This window comes from Mesocricetus auratus, unplaced genomic scaffold (genome assembly GCF_017639785.1).
Source record: "Mesocricetus auratus isolate SY011 unplaced genomic scaffold, BCM_Maur_2.0 Super-Scaffold_100011, whole genome shotgun sequence".
Lineage (NCBI taxonomy): Eukaryota > Metazoa > Chordata > Mammalia > Rodentia > Cricetidae > Mesocricetus > Mesocricetus auratus.
Genome location: NW_024429195.1, coordinates 67,210,516 through 67,216,415, shown reverse-complemented (window position 1 = coordinate 67,216,415; position 5,900 = coordinate 67,210,516). Strand labels below are relative to the sequence as shown.

The window sequence follows — 5,900 nt, the reverse complement described above, 5'->3', positions numbered from 1 at the left end:
CCAGCCCAGACTACTATACCAGGCAAAGCTCTCAATCACTATAGGCGGAGAAAACAAGATATTCCATGACAAAACTAGATTCAAGCAATATGTGTCCACTAACCCAGCCCTACAGAAAATTTTGGAAGGGAAACTCCAACCCAAGGAAGCTAACTACAACCAGAAAAACATAAGCATTAGAGAATCCCTCTCTACCAACAGCCAAAAGAACAAAGGGGTGAAATTCCACCCATAATTCCACCAACATCAACCATCGCAAATCGAAGAAGGATGAGCAATCAATGGTCATTAATATCCCTCAATATTAACGGCCTTAACTCACCCATAAAAAGACACAGACTAGCAGAATGGATTCGAAGATAGAACCCTTCCTTCTGCTGCATACAAGAAACACACCTCACCCTCAAAGACAGACATTACCTGAGAGTTAAAGGTTGGGAAAAAATTTTTCAATCAAATGGAACCAAGAAACAAGCAGGGGTAGCAATCCTAATATCTAACAAACTAGACTTTAAAGTAAAATCAATCAAAAGAGATGAAGGAGGTCATTACATACTCATCACAGGTGAAACCCACCAAGATGAAGTGTCTATCCTGAACATCTATGCCCCCAATACAAAGGCATCCACATTTGTTAAAGAAACATTATTAGAACTTAAATCTCATCTAAAGCCCCACACAGTTATAGTGGGAGATTTCAACACACCACTCTCACCACTAGACAAGAATACCAGACAGAAACTCAACAAAGAAGCAAAGGGTCTAATAGAAGTAATGACCCAACTGGGATTAACAGATATCTATAGAACATTTCATCCACATAAAAAAGAATATACCTTCTTCTCACCACCACATGGAACCTTCTCAAAAATCGACCATATACTTGGCAACATATCAAACCTCAGCAGCTACAAAAAAATTGGAATAACTCCATGCATCTTCTCAGACCACCATGCCTTAAAATTAGAATTTAACAACAACACAAACTGCAGAAAACCTACAAACTCATGGAAATTGAATAATGCTCAACTGCACCATCCCTGGGTCAAAGAGGAAATAAAAAAAGAAATTAAAGACTTCCTTGAATTCAATGAGAATGAAGACACAACATACCCAAACCTATGGGACACTTTGAAAGCAGTGCTACGGGGGAAGTTCATAGCACTAAGTGCTCACATGAAGAAACAGGAAAACAGTTATACCAGAGAATTAACATTACAGCTAAAAGCTCTAGAACACAAAGAAGCAAACTCCCCCAGGAGGAGTAGACGCCAGGAAATAATCAAATTGAGGGCTGAAATCAACAAAGTAGAAACCAGGAAAACAATACAAAGAATCAATGCAATGAAGAGTTGGTTCTTTGAGAAAATCAACAAGATAGACAAACCTTTGTCCAAACTTACCAAACAGCAGAGAGTGAACATGCAAATTAACAAAATCAGAAATGAAAAGGGGGACATAACAACAGACTCTGAGGAAATCCAGAGAATCATTAGGTCATACTTTGAAAACCTGTACTCCACAAAATTCGAAAATTTAAAGGAAATGGATGACTTCCTGGACAGCTATCATTTGCCAAAACTAAACCAAGAACAGATAAGCAATTTAAATAGACCTATATCCCCTATGGAAATAGAAGCTGTCATCAAAAGTCTCCCAACCAAAAAAAGTCCAGGTCCAGATGGCCTCAGTGCAGAATTCTACCACAAATTCAAAGAACAGCTTATACCAATTCTTTTCAAAGTGTTCCACACAATAGAAGCAGAAGGGTCTTTGCCAAACTCTTTCTATGAGGCTTCAATAACCTTGATCCCCAAGCCACACAAAGATACAACCAAGAAAGAGAACTTCAGACCAATATCCCTCATGAACATTGATGCAAAAATACTCAATAAAATACTGGCAAATCGAATCCAAGAACACATCAAAACAATCATTCACCACGATCAAGTAGGTTTCATCCCAGGGATGCAGGGATGGTTCAACATACGAAAATCCATCAACGTAATCCACCATATAAACAAGCTGAAAAACAAAAATCACATGATCATCTCACTAGATGCTGAAAAGGCCTTTGACAAAATCCAACACCCCTTCATGATAAAGGTCTTGGAGAGATCTGGGATAACAGGGACATACTTAAACATAATAAAAGCCATATACAGTAAACCAACAGCCAACATCAAACTAAATGGACAGAAACTCAACGCAATTCCTCTAAAATCAGGAACAAAGCAAGGCTGTCCACTCTCTCCATACCTTTACAACATGGTACTTGAAGTTCTAGCTATTGCCATATGACAACAAACGGGAATCAAGGGGATACAAATTGGGAAGGAAGAGGTCAAACTTTCACTGTTTGCAGACAATATGATAGTTTACATCAATGACCCAAAGAACTCTACCAGGGAACTCTTACACCTGATTAACACCTTCAGCAAAGTGGCAGGCTATAAGATCAACTCAAGAAAGTCAGTAGCCCTATTATATACAGATGATAAAAGGGCTGAAAGAGAAATCAGAGAAACATCACCCTTTACAATTGCCACAAACAACATAAAATACCTTGGGGTAACGCTAACCAAACAAGTGAAAGACCTGTATCATAAGAACTTTGAATCTCTAAAGAAAGAAATTAAAGAAGTCCTCAGAAAATGGAAAGATCTCCCATGCTCTTGGATAGGTAGGATCAATGTAGTAAAAATGGCAATCCTGCCAAAAGCAATCTACAGATTCAATGCTATCCCCATTAAAATCCCAGCACAACTCTTCACAGACCTTGAAAGAACAATAATCAATTTTGTATGGAAAAACAAAAGACCCAGGATAGCCAAAACAACCCTGTTCAACAAGGCAACGTCCGGAGGCATCACCATCCCTGACCTCAAGCTCTATTATAGAGCTATAGTCCTGAAAACAGCTTGGTATTGGCACAAAAATAGACAGGTAGACCAATGGAATCGAATTGAAAATCTGGGTATTAACCCACACACGTACGAATATCTGATCTTTGACAAAGAAGCTAAAAATATACAATGGAATAAAGAAAGCATCTTCAACAAATGGTGCTGGCATAACTGGAGACTGGCATGTAGAAGAATGCGGATCGATCCATGTTTATCGCCATGCACAAAACTTAAGTCCAAATGGATCAAAGACCTCAACATAAATCCAGCCACACTGAACCTCATAGAAGAGAAAGTGGGTGGTACCCTTGAACGAATTGGTACAGGAGACAGCTTCCTGAACATAACACCAGTAGCACAGACAGTGAGATCAACAATTAATAAATGGGACCTTCTGAAACTGAGAAGCTTCTGTAAGGCAAAGGACACAGTCAGCAAGACAAAAAGGCAGCCCACAGAATGGGAAAAATATTCACTAATCCCACATCTGACAGAGGGTTGATCTCCAAAATTTACAAAGAACTCAAGAAGCAAGTCTCCAAAACAGCAAAGGACCCAATTAAAAAGTGGGCTGCAGAACTAAATAGATAGTTTTCAATAGAGGAGTCTAAAATGGCTGAGAGGCACTTGAGAAAGTGCTCAACATCCTTAGCCATCTGGGAAATGCAAATCAAAACAACTCTGAGATACCATCTCACTCCTGTCAGAATGGCTAAAATCAAAAACACCAATGACAATTTATGCTGGAGAGGATGTGGTGAAAGGGGGACACTCCTCCATTGCTGGTGGGAGTGCCAACTGGTTCAGCCACTTTGGAAAGCAGTATGGAGATTCCTCAGAAAAATGGGAATAAACCTATCACAAGACCCAGCAACTCCACTCTTAGGCATATACCCAAAAGATGCCCATTCATACAACAAAGATGTCTGTTCCACTATGTTCATAGCAGCTTTATTTGTAATATCCAGAACTTGGAAGCAACCTAGATGTCCCTCACCCGAAGAGTGGATAGATAAAATGTGGTACATCTACACAATGGAGTACTATTCAGCAGAAAAAAAATAATGGAATCATGAGATTCGCAGGCAAATTGATGACACTAGAAGAAACCATCCTGAGTGAGGTAACCCAGTCACAAAAAGAGAAACATGCCATGTACTCTCTCATATAGGGATTTTAGACATAGATCTGGGGAGTGCCAGCCTACAATCCTATTGCCAGACAGTCTGGGAAACAGAAACTACATTTAGTGGCTGGTTAAGTACTGAGCTGAACTCAAGAAAGCCAGTATCAGAGAGGGAGGACTGATGATCAAAGGGATTAAGACTGGGCTGGTTTAACCCCCAGAAACAGCTGACCAGACAAAGGTTAACTCTTGAATCCCAGGCATCAGCCTGGGAATCCAGCATGGGACTGATCAAGACCCCCTGAATCTGGGTGTCAGTGAGGAGGCCTAGGTAATCTATTGAGCCTTGGGCAGCAGATCAGTACCCATCCCAAGTATTCACACAGACTTTGGACTCCCATAGAACAATGTGAGGTGCACTCTCACCCCCCTGAACTCTTGGGGAAGGGTCTAGGCCCTGCCCTATATGAAATGACAGACTATGGACACCCCCATGGAGGGCCTTACCCTCCCTGGGGGAATGAGGGGATAACGGGGGGGGGGTGGGTTGGGGGGAGGGCACGGGAAGAGGGGAGGGAATGGGAGAGGGACCTGAAACTGACTTGTGAAGCAATCTTGTTTCTTATCTAAATTTAAACTGGAAAATAAAATATAAAAAAAGTGTACATCTAGATCTTTCTCAGTAACCTGTGAACATATCTCAATATGTCAATACCCTAAGGATTTCCACAATCAAGAATAACTTAAGAATTTATACTTACGTTTCAGGAAGGATACCAGGATCATTCAGGTGGATATTTCAGGGCTAGGCTTATCCCTTGTGCTCCAGGAGTACCGACCCCTGAAATTTTTCAAATGTCAAAAACTGAAGTGCATAATTCATAGTAGTGGGATGACTACATTCCATCTCTCCTCTATCCCTCCACCACCAAAAAGATTTTATCACTCTATCAGTATCGATAAGTTTGGATTTAATTCTCCATAAGAAACCAAAATGTTCAGGTGTGTCCTACTTTAATTTCCTTTGTATTCATAGATTTTCTACAGATTATCTACATGTTTATTTCTTGCTTCTCCAGGGATCTTTTATGTCAACTTCCTGAGAGAGTCAATATAAAATGGTGTCTTATCCACATCCCAGTTCATATGTTCAATCCCAATCCTCAATATTACTGCATTTGGAGAAAGAAACTTCAAGGAGGTTATTACATTTTCAATGGGAAAGGAATAAGAATCAATCTAGTTAGAAGAGACTTGTATACGAGTAAGGTAAGGAAGAAAAGACAGAGACATAGAGATAGAGAAACAGAGAGTGGAGCAGGACTCCTCTTATTAGGGGAGTGAGCTAAGAGGAAAGACCAAGCAAGGGTGCTGCCTATAAATCAAGAAGAGGAGCTTCAGTAGTAACCAAATCTGGTGGAACTTTGATCTTGAACTCACCAGCCTCTAGTCCTACAAAAAAGGGAAGTGATGTTATTAATACATCCAGTCTTCAAAATTTCATTAGGCACTTTGAATATATTAATACTCAATAATGAAAAACATGTATTTGCTTTGTACTGAACATACACACAGAGGGGGGTAGAGAAAGAGAGAGAGACTTTAGTTGAGAATATATTATTTTCCTGTATCACCCAGAATTCCATCGTTGTGTTTTCATTAACTTCTAACAAGAGTGATCTCTGGAATTAAAATAAATGACCCTCTACCACCCCATTGTCATCCTAATTTTTTTGTCTCAGCTTTGAAACACCAAGTTAACCTGCTTACAGGAATATAGCATTTTTCATAAATACAGCATTATTTATCAGCTACATTTATCTGAATGTCCTGACCAGTCTACCTGATGTACACTCTGTCACATTTGA

The 5,900-nt window shown here is 39.8% G+C and overlaps 1 non-coding gene across 1 annotated transcript; it reads left to right on the top strand.

The window, feature by feature from the left end:
- Positions 1–4,785: 4,785 nt before the first annotated feature.
- Positions 4,786–4,943, top strand: LOC121143401. Its single transcript, XR_005880601.1, has one exon. It is a non-coding gene; the product is annotated as a U1 spliceosomal RNA (small nuclear RNA).
- Positions 4,944–5,900: the final 957 nt, after the last annotated feature.